The 19,938-nt window shown below is 39.3% G+C and overlaps 1 pseudogene; it reads left to right on the plus strand.

Moving 5' to 3' along the window:
• The window catches only part of LOC128640674 (calcium-activated chloride channel regulator 1-like), a 125,832-nt pseudogene that overhangs the window by 68,144 nt on the left and 37,750 nt on the right, over nucleotides 1-19,938 (plus strand).

The following is a 19,938-nucleotide window of genomic DNA, read 5'->3' on the forward strand; positions in this document are numbered from 1 at the left end:
ACAAATGCAGACAAGCTCTGTCTTTACTTACTGCGAGAGCTCTCTCTTTACGTCATGCTGGGATCATCAAGCAACCTTATCTGTGTACTGCGCCTGTGTATGATAAGTAGTCTCACAATCAAGATGGATCAAGACTCATTCTACAAATGTAGCTTTATTGGCTGAACACCATGTCAAGTTGATTAGGGGGCAGGTCTTGTAACCAAAGCTGGAGCAGTAAGATCAACTACAGCTGCGTCGCGCATGCTGATGTACAATGCCCATACCGCCGTCATAGATTTAGAGTCATAGCCAATTTCAAAAATCTGAATAAGAGAAAGATTTCTCACACATCTACAGTGGCAAGGCTCTTCACTCAGAATCTAGATTCTATCTAGAATTCTAGATTCTGAGTAAAGAGCCTCACCGCCGTAGATGTGTGAGAAATCTTTCTCTTATTATGCAGACTTTTGAAATCTTACAGGTGGTCACCTCAAAATTAACTCGCGGTCCACTGGTAGATCGCTATCTAAATCTTGCCCACCCCTGCTCTAGAATATAGCAGACACATAACTCTAGTGCTTGACACACTGCTATCTCTAGAATATAGCAGACAGGTAACTCTATTGCATGACACACAGATATCTCTAGAATATAGCAGATAGGTTAATCTATAGTTTTACACACTGATATATCTAAATTTTAGCAGACAGGTAACTCTAGTTCTTGACACACTAATATCTCTAGAATATGGCAGACAGTTAACTCTAGAGCTTGACACATTGATATCTCTAGAATATAGCAGATAGGTAACTCTATTGCATGACACACAGATATCTCTAGAATATAGCAGATAGGTTAATCTATAGTTTTACACACTGATATATCTAAATTTTAGCAGACAGGTAACTCTAGTGCTTGACACACTGATATCTCTAGAATAAAGCAGACAGGTAACTCTACAGCATGACACACCAATATCTCTAGAATATAGCAGACATGTAACTCTATAGCTTGACACACAGGTATCTCTAGAACACAGCAGACAGGTAACTCTATAGCTTGATACACTGATATCTCTAGAACACAGCAGACAGGTAACTCTAGAACTTGACACACTGATATCTCTAGAATATAGCAGACAGGTAACTTTATAGCATGACACACAAATATCTCTAGAAAATAGCAGACAGGTTAATCTATAGTTTTACACACTGATATATCTAAATTATAGCAGAAATGTAACTCTATAGCTTGACACACTGATATCTCTAGAATATCATAGACAGGTAAGTATATAGCTTGACACACTGATATCTCTAAAATATATCAGACATGTAACTCTATAGCTTGATACACAGGTATCTCTAGAACACAGCAGACAGTTAACTCTAGAGCTTGACACACTGATATCTCTAGAATATAGCAGACAGGTAACTTTATAGCTTGACACACTGATATCTCTAGAATATAGCAGACAGGTAACTTTATAGCTTGGCACACTGATATCTCTAGAATATAGCAGACAGGTAATTATATAGCTTTGCACACATATATCTCTAGAATAGAGCAGACAGGTAACTCTATAGTTTGACACACTGATATCTCTAGAATTGTCAGGACTATTCTTAGAGATTGGTTAATACCATCATCAGACCGTCCCTTTAAGGATTCCAATACATCAATTACTCCACCCTATATAAACACCACATTGGCCCTTCCCTCATTGCTTAGTATTGAAGTGAATTCCTCATTCTATTCCTGAGCCAATCTATGTGAACGCTGTTCACACCTAGTCTCCCTGCTGCTGCAGAATCACCTGTGAACGTTGTTCACACTCAAGTCTCTTTGTTGCTGCTGTTTCTTTGTGAACGCTGTTCACACTAGAGCCGTAGTAATCCTCAAACCTGCTACAACTTTCATCTGTGACAGTCTCTTTCCGGATTAGCCCCTCTCCTACCTGCAACTCGGATCTCCGGTCACATTTACAGCTCCGCTCCACTTCCAATCCAGCTCCCCTCTCAAGTTCTACGCTAACGGCTTTCCTTGCGGTGACGTCACACGCCTGCTGCTCACTGTCTCCAGATCTCCCGCTTCCAGCCTGTGAACTCTCTTACTGCTCCAGACTCAGTAAGTGTGCAGACTTGTCCTAGTTGTCTCCACATAAGTATTTCTGTATTTCCTACTTGCCCCAATGTTATTTTGTTACCGGATATCTCAGACTAACTTCTCCTCAGGTTTTGCCACATAACATTTGTGCTGGTTTACCCACATTCTCCAATTGACTTTTGTTGTTCATTCCATTTTATGTTTTCACCCGAGTTCTCCCTCCTATTTCAAGGGGTCATAATTTTTGCTATTTTTATATGTTTGTGCACATACTGTTCCCTTTTTATTATCTTGCATTCCTTGGGAAAACTATAGTACATTTCTCCCTGCTGCAATTGTTAGTGCTAATTAGCACAGGTGGCAGCTATAGGGGTAATGTACTTGTGTATCCCTATAACAATTACAGCCTGGTGATACAAGGTAACCACTATTGCTACTACACTCACAAGTGTGGTTCCCTGTATCTTTTTGCTACATAACATTTATAAGTATCTTTCTGACTCAGCAGTTGTGGTCCAGCAATTAATTTGCTATTGTCTGTATTCTCCTAGATACAAGACTGAGCACTGTGACAGAATACTAAGCCATTTTCAACTATGGACCCAGCTGAGATCAATACCCAGATGCAAGCTTTAATTCAAAGGGTTGACCTTTTAACTGCTGGGTTAAATACCCTAAAAGCAGAAAATGATTCACTTAAAGCCTATATCAGGGACGTAGTGGATAAAAGAATCCCTCTTACAGAACCCCAGGTTAGCCCACCAGAAAAGTTCTATGGTGACAGGACCCTCTATAGGGAGTTTAAAAATGCCTGTCTGTTAATGTTCGCCCTCAAGCCACAAACCTACCCTAATGACAGGGTTAGAGTACTCACTACTATATCATATCTTAGAGGTGAGCCACGTACCTGGGCTAATACCTATTTTGAGAGTAATGAAGAGATACTGAATTCTCTAGAGAATTTTTTCACAGCAATGGGCCAACTTTATGAAGATCCATATAAGCAGCTTACCGCTGAAAATGCTATGTGGGCTCTTAAACAGAAAAAGAGAGTGGTAGAGGACTATATCACAGAATTCAAGAAGTGGGCAAAGGATTCCCAGTGGAACAACCTTTCCCTCAGGAATTAATTCAGATTAGGGCTCTCAGATGGTATTAAGGATGAGCTATCAAGATCAGAGCTCCCCAATACTCTAGAAGAGTTGATGACACTCAGCATAACTATAGATAGATGTCTTAGGGAGAGACACCAGGAAAGGTCCAGTCATGACCCTATCTCAAAAAAGCTTGGTACCAGTACACATGTTCAATCATCCAGCAAAAGTTCTACTGAACCCATGGATATTGGATTCGTAAAAGGGCCTCTATCGCCCCAAGAAAAACTTAGAAGATGTACTAACAACTTATGTTTATACTGTGCATCTGAGGACCATACAGTCAAGGAATGTCCTTCCCTCTTGAGACAAAATAAGGCTAAGAACCTTTCTCATTCCTTCTGTTGTAACACCCAGCACAGTTCGTCCTCCTATCTAAAATTGCTCCTTCTTTTGCAGTGGGATCAGTTGCGTCTAGCCGCCTCCGCGATAATTGACTCCGGAGCCACAGCTTCCTATATTGATAAAGATTTCTGCACTACCAATAAAATAGCACTAATGAAAAAAAGCTCTCCTGTCTTTTTAAGAGGTATAGATGGGAAAACCATAACCACTGGGCCCGTAGAATACCATACTATCCCTCTACTGGTAACCTGTTCTGACCACCATAAGGAATACTTATCATTTGACGTTATTTGTTCTCCTGTTTCACCTATAGTTTTAGGCATTCAATGGTTACATACACATAATCCACAGATTGATTGGAATACATCAACACTTACATACAATTCTCCTTACTGTGTAAACACCTGTCTCCCTGATACTATTCTTCAGACTTCTGCAGTGCCTGATCATAGTGATATACCTGAGGTTTATAGAGATTTTACAGATGTCTTTAGTAAAAAGGAGGCTGACAGTCTTGCTCCTCATAGGAAGTACGATTGTCCCATAGAGATCTATCCAGGTTCAGAGATCCCCTTCTGACATATATTTCCACTATCAAATTCAGAATTAGAACACCTCAAAACTTATCTGGATGAGAATTTGAAAAAAGGCTTTATCCGACCTTCCACCTCTCCAGCTGGAGCAGGCATATTTTTTGTTAAAAATAAAGATGGGACTCTTAGACCCATAATTGACTATCGTCAATTAAACAAGATCACAGTGAAGAATCGCTACCCCCTACCTCTAATCCCAGAGCTCATTGAGAGACTCGAAGGGGCTAGATTCTTCACGAAGTTGGATCTAAGGGGAGCATACAATCTGGTCCGTATAAGATCTGGCGACGAATGGCTGACGGCGTTTCGCACTCGGTACGGCCTCTTTGAATACGTCGTCATGCCATTCGGGTTGTGTAATGCCCCTGCTACTTTCCAGCATCTGATAAACGACCTGTTTAGAGACGTTCTAGACGTATATATCGTTATTTACTTGGATGATATCCTTATATATTCTAAGACCTATGAACAGCATGTATATCATGTAAGACAAGTTTTATCCAGGCTAAGAAGTAACTACTTGTATGCCAAAGCTGAAAAATGCATTTTCAATTCACAAACTATTTCGTTCCTGGGTTATGAAATTTCTCCTTCTGGTATTCGTATGGAGGATAATAAAATTACAGCAATAGTAAATTGGCCTACTCCAAAGTCTAAACGTCAGGTACAGTGTTTTATGGGGTTTGCTAACTTCTATCGTAAATTTATAAGAAATTTTTCTAAGTTAGCAATACCTTTAACCAGACTCACTAAAGCCAATATACCTTTTAAATGGACAGCTGAGTCACAGGAAGCTTTTGACTTCTTCAAACAGAAATTCACTAGTGCACCTATTCTGCATTTCCCAGACCCTAAACTCCAATATATTTTAGAGGTCGACGCCTCCAATTATGCGATAGGAGCAGTTCTATCACAAAGAGTCGCCATAACGAAACCTTTACACCCCGTAGCCTTCTATTCACGAACCCTAAACACTGCTGAACAAAACTACCCCATAGGGGAGAAGGAACTCCTCGCCATAAAACTTTCTCTCGAACATTGGCGTTATCTATTGGAAGGCACTGAATTACCAACTCTGATCTACACTGACCACCGTAATCTCCAATACCTGAAAACTACAAGAACCTTGTCCGCCAGACAAGTTAGGTGGAACCTCTTCTTCTCGCGGTTTAACTTCCTCATTAACTACCGTCCATCCTCAAAAAACCAGAAGGCGGATGCTCTCTCACGAATGCCTGAAGAACCGATAACTCCTCATCTTCAACAAACTGTTATTCCTTCTCAGAACTTTCTTTGTTTCACTTTAGATACATTACCTCTTCTCCTGAAGGAACAGCAAACCGATCAGACTAAACCACTTCCCCTCTTGCAACGCAACTCAGAGGGTTGCTACTGTTTCCACAACCGTCTCTATATTCCACCATCCCTCAGAAGATCTCTACTTGAGGCAGTACACGATTCTCCTCTTGCTGGACACCCTGGTATTGCTAAAACTCAAGAATTAGCCAAGAGGAACTATTGGTGGCCAAAGATGAGTAGTGATATTACACAACATGTCTTAACATGTCCCATTTGTACCACTTCCAAGAGGAAGAAACAACCTCCCTATGGTCTTTTACTTCCACTACCAACTCCCAAAAGACCCTGGTCTGAAATTGCCCTAGACTTCATAGTCGATTTACCACTATCCGCAAAGAACAACACTATTCTTGTTGTGGTAGACCTATTCACCAAAATGTGTCATTTCATCCCATTCAGCAAGTTGCCAACTTCTCTCGAGACTGTTCAGCTCCTCATCACTCACATTATCAAACTTCATGGTTTACCCCAAACTATACTAAGTGACCGAGGAACTCAATTCTCCAGCAAATTATGGATGGAATTCTGTAGGTTATTCCACATTGATAGAAGACTGACCACTGCATACCACCCACAGTCAAATGGACAAACGGAACGTTGTAATCAATGGCTAGAACAATTCTTGAGATCCTTCTGCTCTACACAACAACATCTCTGGGCGGAATATCTCCCATATGCTGAGTTCTGCTATAACAATACATTACACTCAACTACTAATCAGACACCGTTTTATTCTAACTATGGCTTTCATCCTACCTTTCACTTACATCCAACCCAGGACTCTACCTCTCCCACCATTTCTGAGATCTCAGACATCATTTCTTCGAACTTCAAGTGTATTGAGACCTCCATACAGAACGCTAAAACCATATACAAGAAATACTATGATAGACATAGAACACCACCACCACAATATATGGTAGGAGATTTGGTTTGGCTCTCCACCAAGAATCTCAAAATGAATTGTCCCTCCAAGAAACTATCACCACTCTATGTTGGTCCTTATCCAATCGAACGCATAATCAATGTCAATGCAGTTTGTCTCACTCTACCTGATACTTTAAAAATCCACCAACCTTTCATGTGTCCCTGCTTAAGCCATACCGTGCTCTGAGGGGATCTTCCAAACATTCCTACGTTCCTCCTGTTCAAATTGATCCAAACCTAGAATACGAAGTTCGAGCTATACTGGATTCTCGGCTCAGTCATGGGACTCTGCAGTACCTAGTTAGTTGGAAGGGTTATCCTCAGGATGATGACTCCTGGGAACCAGCGACTAACATTTCAGCTCCCAGATTGATCTCTCGTTTCCATCAGAGGAACCCAGAACGTCCGGCACCTTGAGCTCCGGTGTCGCTCCTTGAAGGGGGGATCCTGTCAGGACTATTCTTAGAGATTGGTTAATACCATCATCAGACCGTCCCTTTAAGGATTCCAATACATCAATTACTCCACCCTATATAAACACATCATTGGCCCTTCCCTCATTGCTTAGTATTGAAGTGAATTCCTCATTCTATTCCTGAGCCAATCTATGTGAACGCTGTTCACACCTAGTCTCCCTGCTGCTGCAGAATCACCTGTGAACGCTGTTCACACTCAAGTCTCTTTGTTGCTGCTGTTTCTTTGTGAACGCTGTTCACACTAGAGCCGTAGTAATCCTCAAACCTGCTACAACTTTCATCTGTGACAGTCTCTTTCCGGATTAGCCCCTCTCCTACCTGCAACTCGGATCTCCGGTCACATTTACAGCTCCGCTCCACTTCCAATCCAGCTCCCCTCTCAAGTTCTACGCTAACGGTTTTCCTTGCAGTGACGTCACACGCCTGCTGCTCACTGTCTCCGGATCTCCCACTTCCAGCCTGTGAACTCTCTTACCGCTCCAGACTCAGTAAGTGTGCAGACTTGTCCTAGTTGTCTCCACATAAGTATTTCTGTATTTCCTACTTGCCCCAAAGTTATTTTGTTACCGGATATCTCAGACTAACTTCTCCTCAGGTTTTGCCACATAACATTTGTGCTGGTTTACCCACATTCTCCAATTGACTTTTGTTGTTCATTCCATTTTATGTTTTCACCCGAGTTCTCCCTCCTATTTCAAGGGGTCATAATTTTTGCTATTTTTATATGTTTGTGCACATACTGTTCCCTTTTTATTATCTTGCATTCCTTGGGAAAACTATAGTACATTTCTCCCTGCTGCAATTGTTAGTGCTAATTAGCACAGGTGGCAGATATAGGGGTAATGTACTTGTGTATCCCTATAACAATTACAGCCTGGTGATACAAGGTAACCACTATTGCTACTACACTCACAAGTGTGGTTCCCTGTATCTTTTTGCTACATAAAATTTATAAGTATCTTTCTGACTCAGCAGTTGTGGTCCAGCAATTCATTTGCTATTGTCTGTATTCTCCTAGATACAAGACTGAGCACTGTGACAAGAATATAGTAGACAGCTAACTCTATAGCTTGACACACTGATATAGAATATAGCAGACAGGTAACTCTATAGCTTGACATACTGATATCTCTAGAAAATAGCAGACAGGTAACTCTATAGTTTGACACACAGGTATCTCTAGAACACAGTAGACAGGTAACTCTAGAGCTTGACACACTGATATCTCTAGAATATAGCAGACAGGTAACTCTATAGCTTGACACACTGATATCTTTAGAATATAGCAGACAGGTAACTATATAGCTTGACACACTTATATCTCTAGAATATAGCAGACAGGTAACTCTATAGCTTGACACACTGATATCTCTAGAATATAACAGACAGGTAACTCTATGGCATCTACTTATCAAGCCGTCAACTTACTTGCATTCGTCGGCACCAATACTCTCGCCTAAGTTTGCCTAACATCGCTGCCGCGGACCTGAATACGTTCTCCAAAGTTACCAAAAAAGCTGTCAAAAAGCCGTGCACCAAGTACGGGGCGATGAGCAGCGGACTGTTGTTAACTAACAGTCATCGATCTCGTTGCTCTTCGGCTTTTTCCCAGCTTTATTGGTACCCTGTCACTAAACACCGCCACTATACTAAACTGTTTACCCCCTATACCGCTGCTCACGGACCCCGCCGCAACTAAATAAAGTTATTAACCCCTAAACCACTGCTCCCAGAGCCCACCGCCACTCTAAACGTATTAACCCCTATCCTGCCACTCCCGGAGCCCACCGCCACCTACATTATACTTATTAACCCCTAATCTGCCCCCCCTACACTGCCGCCACCTACATTATACTTATTAACCCCTAATCTTCCCTCCCCTACACCGCCGCCACCTACATTATACTTATTAACCCCTAAACTGCCCCCCCTACACCGCCGCCACCTACATAACACTTATTAACCCCCTAATCTGACGTCCCCAACGTCGCCGCCACTATAATACATTTATTAACTCCTAAACCTAAGTCTTAGCCTAACACCCCCTAACTTAAATCTAATTTAAATAAATATAAATAAAATTCCTATCATTAACTACATTATTCCTATTTAAAACTAAATACTTACCTATAAAATAAACCCTGAGCTAGCTACAATATAACTAATAGTTACATTGTAGCTAGCTTAGGGTTTATTTTTATTTTACAGGCAAGTTTGTATTTATTTTAACTAGGTACAATAGTTACTAAATAGTTATTAACTATTTAATAACTACCTAGCTAAAATAAATGCAAAAGTACCTGTAAAATAAAACCTAACCTAAGTTACAATTACACCTAACACTACACTATAATTTAAATAAACTTTAACTACATTAAATACAATTAACTAAATTAAATTATCTAAAGTACAAAAAAAACAAAACACTAAATTACAGAAAATAATAAACAAATTACAGAAATTTAAACTAATTACACCTAATCTAATAGCCCTATCAAAATAAAAAAAGCCCCCCAAAATAAAAAAAACCCTAGCCTAAACTTAACTATCAATAGCTCTTAAAAGAGCCTTTTGCAGGGCATTGCCCCAAAGTAATCAGCTCTTTTACCTGAAACAAAAAATACAAGCAAACCCCCCAACAGTAAAACCCACCACCCACACAACCAACGCCCCAAAAAATACTAACTAAAAAAACCTAAGCTGGGCAGAAGTCTTCATCCAAGCTGGGCAGAAGTGGTCCTGCAAATGGGCAGAAGTCTTCATCCAGACGGCATATTCTATCTTCATCCATCCGGCACGGAGCAGGTCCATCTTCAAGACATCCGACGTGGAGCATCCTCCTCGGCCGACGACTACCCAACGAATGAAGGTTCCTTTAAGTGACGTCATCCAAGATGGCGTCCCTTAGATTCCGATTGGCTGATAGAATCTAAGGGACGCCATCTTGGATGACGTCACTTAAAGGAACCTTCATTCATCGGGTAGTCGTCGGCCGAGGAGGATGCTCCGCGTCGGATGTCTTGAAGATGGACCCGCTCCGCACCGGATGGATGAAGATAGAAGATGCCGTCTGGATGAAGACTTTTGCCCGTCTGGAGGACCACTTCGCCCTGGCTTAGATGAAGACTTCTGCCCGTCTGGAGGACCACTTCTGCCCAGCTTGGATGAAGACGTCTCCCGGTAAGGTGATCTTCAGGGGGTTAGTGTTAGGTTTTTTTTAAGGGTGTATTGGTTGAGTTTTATTTTTAGGGTTTGGGCTGCAAAAGAGCTAACTGCCCTTTTAAGTGCAATGCCCATCCAAATGCCCTTTTCAGGGTAATAGGGAGCTTAGGTTTTTTTTAGTTAGTATTTTTTTGGGGGGGTTGGTTGTGTGGGTGGTGGGTTTTACTGTTGGGGGTTGCTTGTATTTTTTGTTTCATTTAAAAGAGCTGATTACTTTGGGGCAATGCACCGCAAAAGGCCATTTTAAGGGCTATTGATAGTTTAGTTTAGGCTAGGTTTTTTTTTTCCAATTTTAGGGGGGCTTTTTTTATTTTGATAGGGCTATTAGATTAGGTGTAATTAGTTTAAATTTCTGTAATTTGTTTATTATTTTCTGTAATTTAGTGGGTTTTTTGTACTTTATATAATTTAATTTAGTTAATTGTATTTAATGTAGTTAATTTATTTAATTATAGTGTAGTGTTAGGTGTAATTGTAACTTAGGTTAGGTTTTATTTTACAGGTACTTTTGTATTTATTTTAGCTAGGTAGTTATTAAATATTTAATAACTATTTAATAACTATTCTACCTAGTTAAAATAAATACAAACTTGCCTGTAAAATAAAAATAAACCCTAAGCTAGCTACAATGTAACTATTAGTTATATTGTAGCTATCGTAGGGTTTATTTTATATGTAAGTATTTAGTTTTAAATAGGAATAATGTAGTTAATGATAGGAATATTTATTTATATTTATTTAAATTAGATTTAAGTTAGGGGGTGTTAGGGTTAGACTTAGGTTAAGGGATTAATAAATTTAATATAGTGGCCGCGACGTTGGGGGCGGCAGATTAGGGGTTAATAAGTATAATGTAGGTGGCGGCGGTGTAGGGGGTGGCAGATAAGGGGTTAATAAGTATAATGTAGGTGGCGGTGGTGGCGGGGGGGCAGATTAGGGGTTAATAAGTGTAATGTAGGTGGCGGCGGTGTAGGGGGCGGCAGATTAGGGGTGTTTAGACTAGAGGTACATGTTAGGGTGTTAGGTGTAAACATAACTTTATTCTCCCATATGAATCAATGGGATATCGGGCAGCAGCGAACATGAACTTTGCTGCTTTCAAACTCTCATTGATTCCTATGGCATCCGCCGCCTCCAGGACGGCGGATTGAAAACCAGGTACGCTGGGCCGGAATAGTGCCGAGCGTACCTGGTAGACATTTGTTAACTAGCAAAAGTAGTCAGATAGTGCAGAATTTGCGTTCGGAACATCTGTAGTGACGTAAGCATTGATCTGTGTCGGACTGAGACCAGCGGATCGTATGTTATGTCACAAAATTCTACTTTTGCCGGTTTGTAAGGTTTGATAACTAAGGGGAATCAGGCTCGCCACAAATACGCTGCGGAATTCCAGTGTATTTGCGGTTGACGGCTTGATAAATAGATGCCTATAGCTTAACCCAGAGATATTAGTGTGTCAAGCTCTAGGGGTAGATTTATCAAGCAGCGGATGCTGCAATCTACCCCCGAAGTTTCAGGTCCGTCTGAAACATAAGTTAAAAAGCAGTCAGAGATGAAAAGTTTAGCATTTTACTGCTAAACGTGTTTTGGATGAAGCATATTTATATGCCAAAGAAGGAAATTACTTAATTTCACATAGCATGTTCTGTGCATGGCATTGTGCTATACTATTGCGCACATATATGGGTTTACTCTGGGCAGTTAATTCTTATGTTTATATATTAATTATAAAATATACATAATACTGTTTTTGTTTTGTTTTTTAATTTTGGGTTGATCACAATCTTGCCTTTCAGCAGATTACAATTTCTGAACGTTGGACGATATTGGGGTTGAACACAATAATTTCGAAAAATATATCAAATTGTTTATCTATCCCCTGGACTTCAATGGTGAAATTTGTTGAAAAATCATTAGATAAACATTTCTAAAGGATTGTGATTGACCCCACTATTTTTCCAGTGATTACAATCACAAAATACTTCTGCCAAAAATACCCTCAAGCATACAATTTTTACCTCCCAAGACAATACAAAATGTATTTGCCTCATTCTAACACAATAAAAGACAAACAAAATGGTGTTTGTTTTACATTTTTTTAACATTCATTGATTAAGCAGGTAGTATATTTATATATTTGGGGACGTTGCTTACTAATGTTATCCAATATGGCAGGGGTAATGTCATAGGGCCCAATTCTATAAAGGTTTCTGGGCTGGTGAGATTATTAAAGAATGCTCCCCAGTACTTCCATTTTCCTGGTGGAAGTGCTGTAACTAGTGTTGGTGTCAACAGATGCAGTAACGCATGATAACCCCCCCACACACACACACTTATGTATATGTATGTTTTATTTAATCATATAAATACAGTTCCTGAGTGAGGCTGCAGACACAAGAAATATCCAGATAAACCATCACATAACTGGACTGAGTATGGTCCTTCAGCACAATCTGTAGATGCTACTTGAGAGAGGATAGTCTGAGGGCCACATTACTAATTAGTACAGAAAGCTGAGATTTCATGAATTCTCTGCCTTAGAAGCAGATCTGTACGTACTGCTTTTTACTGCCAATGCTATTGCAATCTATACTATGGTTTGTAACCCTAGTCTTAAAATTTCAAGGCTAGTGTCTTTCATGGTATGGGGGTGTGTGAGTCCCCATGCCAAGGGTAACTTGCACATCTGTCAGGGCACAAGTAATGCAGAAAGATATGTATACATTTTGGAGCAACATATGCTGCCATTCTGATGTAGGGGTCAATTTACCAAGTGCCGGGCGGACATAATTCGCTGCAGCGAATCATGCCCGCCCGACATCGCTAAATTCCGACAGCATACGCTGTCAGCATTTAACATTGCACAAGCAATTCTAGGGTGTCAATCAACCCTATCGGATTCAATAAGACCGCTGCTTCTTAACTTCCGATTAGGGCGGACCAGAAATACTGGGCGTTAAAAAGCAGCATCCGCTGCTTGTTAAATCTAACCCGTAGTCTTTTCCAGGGATGTCCCTGCATTTTCCAGCATGACAACGCCAAACCGCATCCTGCATGGATTACAAGTGCATGGTTGAATAAACAGAGAGTGCGGGTGCTAGCATGGCCTGCCTGCAGTCCTGACCTGTCTCCGATTGATAATGTGTGGCGCATTATGAAGTGCAAAATAAGGCAACAAAGGCCCTGTACAGTTGTGCAGCTGAAGACATGTATAATGGATGAATTGGAGAAAATTCTGCTAGCTAAACTTAACCAACTGGTCTCTTCAGTGCTCAAATGTTTAATAAGTGTTATTTAAAGAAAAGGTGATTGCACACAGTGGTAAAACGTCCACTGTCCCAACTTATTTGGAGTGTCCTGTAGTCATCAGATTTAAAATGAGTTTATATTTTCAAAAATACATTAAAGTCAAACAAAATAATGTGTTAATAAAAAATGTTCAATATAGTACAGGGTTAATTGAATTTTCAAATGACTCTTTTTGTTTGTTTGTTTTTTGCATTTTCCCTACTGTCCCAACCTTTTTGGAATTGGGGTTTTATATAAGTAACATAGTAACATAGTAGATGAGGTTGAAAAAAGACTGAAGTCCATTGAGTTCAACCTATACAAATCTAAAATATGTACAAAAAACTCCAGTTAAGATTAAATAATCCCACTAAAAGGTGACCCATTTAATACTAGCAATCATATCTATGAATTTTGTTTATAGACAGAAATGTATCCATCTAATTGTTAAATGTATCTAGGGTATTGGCATTCACTACCTCCTTTGGTAATGAGTTCCACAATTTTGTTGCCCTTACAGTGAAAAAATGTTTCCGTTGCAGGAGATTAAATCTCCTTTCCTCCAACATTAAATTGTGACCTCTGGTCACAAACAATTTTCTTGGAATAAACAGAGCATCTGCCTTCTTTGTATATGGGCCTTGAATATATTTATATAAAGTAATCATGTCACCTCTTAAGAGCCTTTTTTCTAAAGAAAACAGACGCAGTTTGGCTAGCCTCTCCTCATAGGTTAAATTCTCCAATCCCCTTATTAGCTTTGTGGCCCTTCTCTGAACTTTTTCTAGTTCTGCAATATCTTTTTTTGCGATTGGTCCCCAGAACTGCACTCCATACTCAAGGTGAGGTCTTACCAGGGCTTTATTTAGTGACAGAATTATGTTTTCCTCCCTTGAGTCAATGCCTCTTTTAATATATGTTAGTATTTTATTAGCCTTTGAAGCTGCTGCCCTGTATTGTGCACCCATCTTTAGCTTGTTATCTATTACTACCCCCAAATCCCTTTCCTCCTGTGTTTGGCTAAGTCTTGTCCCATTTAAATAAACGTTGCCTGTTTATTTTTACTTCCAAAATGTAGAACCTTGCATTTTCCCGTATTAAATCTCATTTTCCATTTACCTGCCCATACTTCTAATTTTTGCAGGTCCCTTTGTAACGAAACTTCATCCTGCGCTGACCTAATGACCTTACTTAACTTAGTATCATCTGCAAAAATAGAGATGTCGCTATTTAATCCTAGCTCCAAGTCATTTATAAAAATATTAAAAAGAATAGGGCCCAGCACTGATCCCTGGGGTACTCCACTGATTACCTTTGTCCAATCTGAGTATGATCCATTTACTACTACTCGTTGCTCCCTATCTTTTATCCAGTTATTTATCCATAAACTAACATTTTCAGCTATTCCCAGTCCCTTAATTTTGTGCATTAATCTCTCATGTGGCACTGTATCAAACGCCTTTGCAAAATCTAAGTATATCACATCAACTGATTCCCCTATTTTTACTTATAGAATCTAATTAGATTAGTTTGATATGATCTATTTCTCATAAAACCATGCTGATGAGAACTCATAATCTTGTTTACACGAATATGCTCATCAATATAATCCCTTATAATCCCTTCAAATATCTTCCCCACTATTGATGTCAGACTAACTGGTCTATAGCTTCCTGGATCATCCCTACTTCCCATTTTGAAGAGTGGCACCACATCAGCTTTACGTCAATCCTTGGGTACCATGCCTGAGGATAATGAGTCTTTAAAAATTAAGAGTAGAAGTTTGTCTATAACAGTGCTAAATTCCCTTAACACCCTTGGGTGTATTCCATCTGGGCCTGGAGTTTTATTTACCTTAATATTATCCAATTTGTTCCTGATATCCTCTATACATAACCCAATTAATGGTATGGGCTGGCATGTTCTATTTTGTTCCAAAGAATCATCCAATGGTTCCTCTCTTGTGTATACTGAAGAAAAAAACTGGTTTAGTACCTCAGCCTTCTCCCTGGATTGGAGCCCTTTGCCGTTATGTAGATAAAAACATGTAAAAGCATATATATGCAACATTCATTTTTAATAAAGGTTTTAACCATGTATTTACTGTAAATATTTGACATTCCAATGTTCTATGTATTTCTACATAGATATTCCTTTATATATATATATATATATATATATATATATATATATATATATATATATATATATATATATATATATATACACCTATATATAATCATGTATATGTATATATAGGTATATATTTTACCAAAAACATCAGATATATGTAGAAATATTTATTTCTTAATAAATTATATTCTGTTATTTGAAGAACATTGGGATGTGAAATATTTATTTTTTAATGGTGGGTTTGCGCGAGTGTGAGGTGTTAGATTTTTCTTACACTTTTTTCTCCATTGACTTCTATGGGGGAATACGTGAACATGCACGCGATATTTTACGTTTCAAATTTTTACGCTAGTCGGGTTAGCGTGAGAGCAGAAACAGTTTACTTTCAACTCATAATATGAGCACAACCTGATGAGCGCAAAAATCTTACTTCATTCTAGCGAAATTAATGCTCAAGCGGGAGCGTTAATTTGCACTCCAGTCGTAATATAGCCCTAATTACTCTGAAAGGAAAACCTTATGGATACGAAAATAATAGTGAATTTAAGGTAGAGTGCTTTGGATACAGTGTATTTTGATTTGTATCAAGCGTAATATTAACGGTTAAACATATGCCGGGTTCTTTTTGTGCACTTCGTCCTCCATCGCTAACTTTTACCTAGCAGAGAACTCTCATTATTTCTATGGGAGACATCACGTCACTCGGAGGGACAACCCCTTTTTTTAACTTCCATGAGAGCTGCCGCTGTGACTGTCAGCGTAGAAAAATACATCTAGACCGGCAAATTTTTTCAAATTGGCCCCATAGTGTTTTCCATATGCACAAAATCAATGTTACAATGGAAAACTATTTGTGGTACCTGGTAGTTGAAATCAGTTATCTGTGTGTTTATCATGTCATTTTAGCTATTGAATTTGATATTTGAGACATAGGGGTTAATTTATCAAGTGCGGGGCCGACATGATTCGCTGTAGCGAATCATGTTTGCCCAGCATCGCTAAATGCCAACAGCATACGCTGTCGGCATTTAACATTGCACACACATTTCTTGTGAAACGCTTGTGCAATGCCAGCCACTGCACATTTGCGGCCAATCGGCGGCTAACAGGGGGTGTCAATCATCCCGATCGGATCGGGATAATTGCAGTCTGCCACCTAAAAGGAGGAGCAGCGGACTTACTTCTTAACTTCTGTTTCCAGCGAGCTGGAAACTTCGGGCGGATTCAGCAGCATCCGCTGCTTGTTAAATCCGGCCCATAGCCTTGAAATTATATCTGTAGTTAATATAGAGGTTGATCACAATCCTTTTGAAAAACTTATCAATTGATTTATCTAGAAAAAATAACAAAAAACTTTAATAGTGTTTTCAGTTGATTATCATTAGATACGTTTCTCTTTAAAGGATTGTGATAGACCCCATAGTTAGATAATTTTCAGCTAGATTACGAGTTTTGCGGTATGAGTGAAAAAGCAGCGTTAAGGCTCTTTTTCACTACCGCTGGTATTACAAGTCTTGCAGGTTTAGCTGCACCACACACTTTTTTGGCTGTAACGCAGCATAACTACCGCAACTTAGATTTGGAACAGCCAATAGAATGCAAGCTCAATCCTATTGGCTGATTGGATCAGCCAATTGGATTGAAGCTCAACCCTATTGGCTGATTGCATCAGCCAATAGGATTTTGTCACCTTTAAAAGGAATTGAAACCCAAAACATTTTTCATGATTTAGAGCATACAATTGTAAAAAATAAATAAATCTAATTTTCTTCAATTATCAATTTTACTTCATTCTCTTGGTATCCTTTCTTGAAGGAGCAGCAATGCACTACTGGGAACTAGCTGAATACATTGGTAAGCCAATCAGAAGAGGCATATATGTGCAGACACCAATCAGCAGCTAGCTCCCAGCTCCTGAGCATATCTAGATATCCTTTCCAACAAAGTATAACAAGAGAATTAAGCAGATTAGGTAAAAGAAGTATATTAGAAAGTTGTTTAAAAAGGTATGCTCTTTCTAAATTCTGAAAGAAAAAAATTGGGTTTCATGTCCCCTTAATTCCGATTGGCTGATAGAATTCTATCAGCCAATCGGAATTCAAGGGACGCCATCTTGGATGACGTCCCTTAAAGGAACCTTCATTCTTCAGTCGCTGTGGAAAGAAGAGGATGCTCCACGCCCGATGTCTTGAAGATGGAGCCGCTCCGCGCCGGATGGATGAAGATAGAAGATGCCGTCTGGATGAAGGCTTCTGACGGCTTGGATGAAAACTTCTCCCGGCTTCATTGAGGACTTCTTGCCGCTTGGATGAAGACTTCTGCCGCTTCGTTGAGGATGGATGTCCGGTCTTCAAAAACTGTAATTGGATCTTTGGGGGTTAGTGTTAGTTTTTTTTAGGGTTTATTAGGTGGGTTTTATTTTTAGATTAGGGTTTGGGCTGAAAAAGAGCTAAATGCCATTTTAAGGGCAATGCCCATCCAAATGCCCTTTTCAGGGCCATGGGGAGCTTAGGTTTTTTAGATACGATTTTATTTGTAGAGGTTGGTTGTGTGGGTGGTGGGTTTTACTGTTTTTTTTTACAGGTAAAAGAGCTGATTTCTTTGGGGTAATGCCCCACAAAAGGCCCTTTTAAGGGCTATTGGCAGTTTAGTTTAGGCTAGGGTTTTTTTTATTTTAGGGGGGCTTTTTTATTTTGATAGGGCTCTTAGATTAGATGTAATTTGTTTAAATATTTGATCATCTCTTTTTTATTTTGTGTAATTTAGTGGGGTTTTTTTGTAATTTAGTTAATTGTATTTAATTAATGTAATTTATTTAATTGTAGTGTAAGGTTAGGTGTTAGTGTAACTTAGGTTAGGTTTTATTTTACAGGTAAATTTGTATTTATTTTAACTAGGTAGTTATTAAATAGTTAATAACTATTTACTAACTAGTCTACCTAGTTAAAATAAATACAAACTTAGCTGTGAAATAAAAATAAAACCTAAGATAGCTACAATATAACTATTAGTTATATTGTAGCTATCTTAGGGGTTATTTTACAGGTAAGTATTTAGTTTTAAATAGGAATTATTTAGTTAATAGTAATTTTTATTTAGATTTATTTTAATTATATTTAAGTTAGGGGTGTTATGGTTAGACTTAGGTTTAGGGTTAGGGGTTAATAACTTTAGTATAGTGGCGCCGATGTTGGGGGTGGCAGATTAGTGGTTAATAACTGTAGGTAGGTGGCGGCGACAATGGGGGCGGAAGATTAGGGGTTAATAAGTGTAGGTAGGTGGCGGCCAGTGTTCCCTCTAAGGCCAGTTTTGTGTGCGGCACAGCAGTGAAACAGTTAATTAGGTAACCACACCCTGCAATTAGCAAACACTGCACAATGCAGATCGCAAGGTATGGTTCTCTTCTTAACTGTTTCACTGCTGGGCTGCACACAAAACTGTCCTTAGAGGGAACACTGGTGGCGGCAATGTCGGGGGCGGCAGATTAGGGGTTAATAAGTATAATGTAGGTGGTGGTGATGTTGGTGTGGCAGATTAGGGGTTAATAAGTGTAATGTAGGTGGCGGCGGTGTCAGGGGCGGCAGATTAGGGGTATTTAGACTCGGGTTTATGTTAGGGTGTAAGGTGTAAATATAAATTTTTCCCCATAGGAATCAATGGGGCTGCGTTACGGAGCTTTACACTGCTTTATTGCAGGTGTTAGGCTTTTTTTTAGCCGGCTCTCCCCATTGATGTCTATCTGGAAATTGTGCACAAGCATGTAAAACCAGCTTAAAGCAGCGCTGGTATTGGAGTGCGGTATGGAGCTCAATTTTGCTCAATGCTCACTTATTGCCTGCTAACGCCGGGTTTTTGTAAACCTGTAATAGCAGCGCTGTAGGGAGGTTGAGCAGTGGAAATAACTTGCAAGTTAGTACTGAGGAGCTCTTACCGCAAAACTCGTAATCTAGCTGTTTCATTGTAATCATAAGGTATTTTCTGACCAAAACTTACAATGAAAATTCTGCTTCCAAAAAACAATGGCTGATTGTTTTTGCATCAACATCGAAAGACTTGATCAGCAGTTAACATGCCTGAAAATGATCAAAAGACTGTGATCAAGCCCTTGGTCTTTACTGTTTATTCTGCTTCTGAAATATTTAAATGGACATAAATCCAATTTATTTCATGATTAAATTAAACCAGACAATTGTGAACAACTTTAAAATTTATTTCAGCTATCAAATATGCTTCATTATTTTGGTATCCTTTGTTGAAGGAGCAGCAATGCACATTTGGTGAGCCAATGTGCAACCATAAATCAGCAGCTAGCTCCGAGTAGTGCAATACCACTACTGAGCCTACCTAGGTATG

This window comes from Bombina bombina, chromosome 10, assembly GCF_027579735.1.
Source record: "Bombina bombina isolate aBomBom1 chromosome 10, aBomBom1.pri, whole genome shotgun sequence".
In the NCBI taxonomy this organism is placed as follows: domain Eukaryota; kingdom Metazoa; phylum Chordata; class Amphibia; order Anura; family Bombinatoridae; genus Bombina; species Bombina bombina.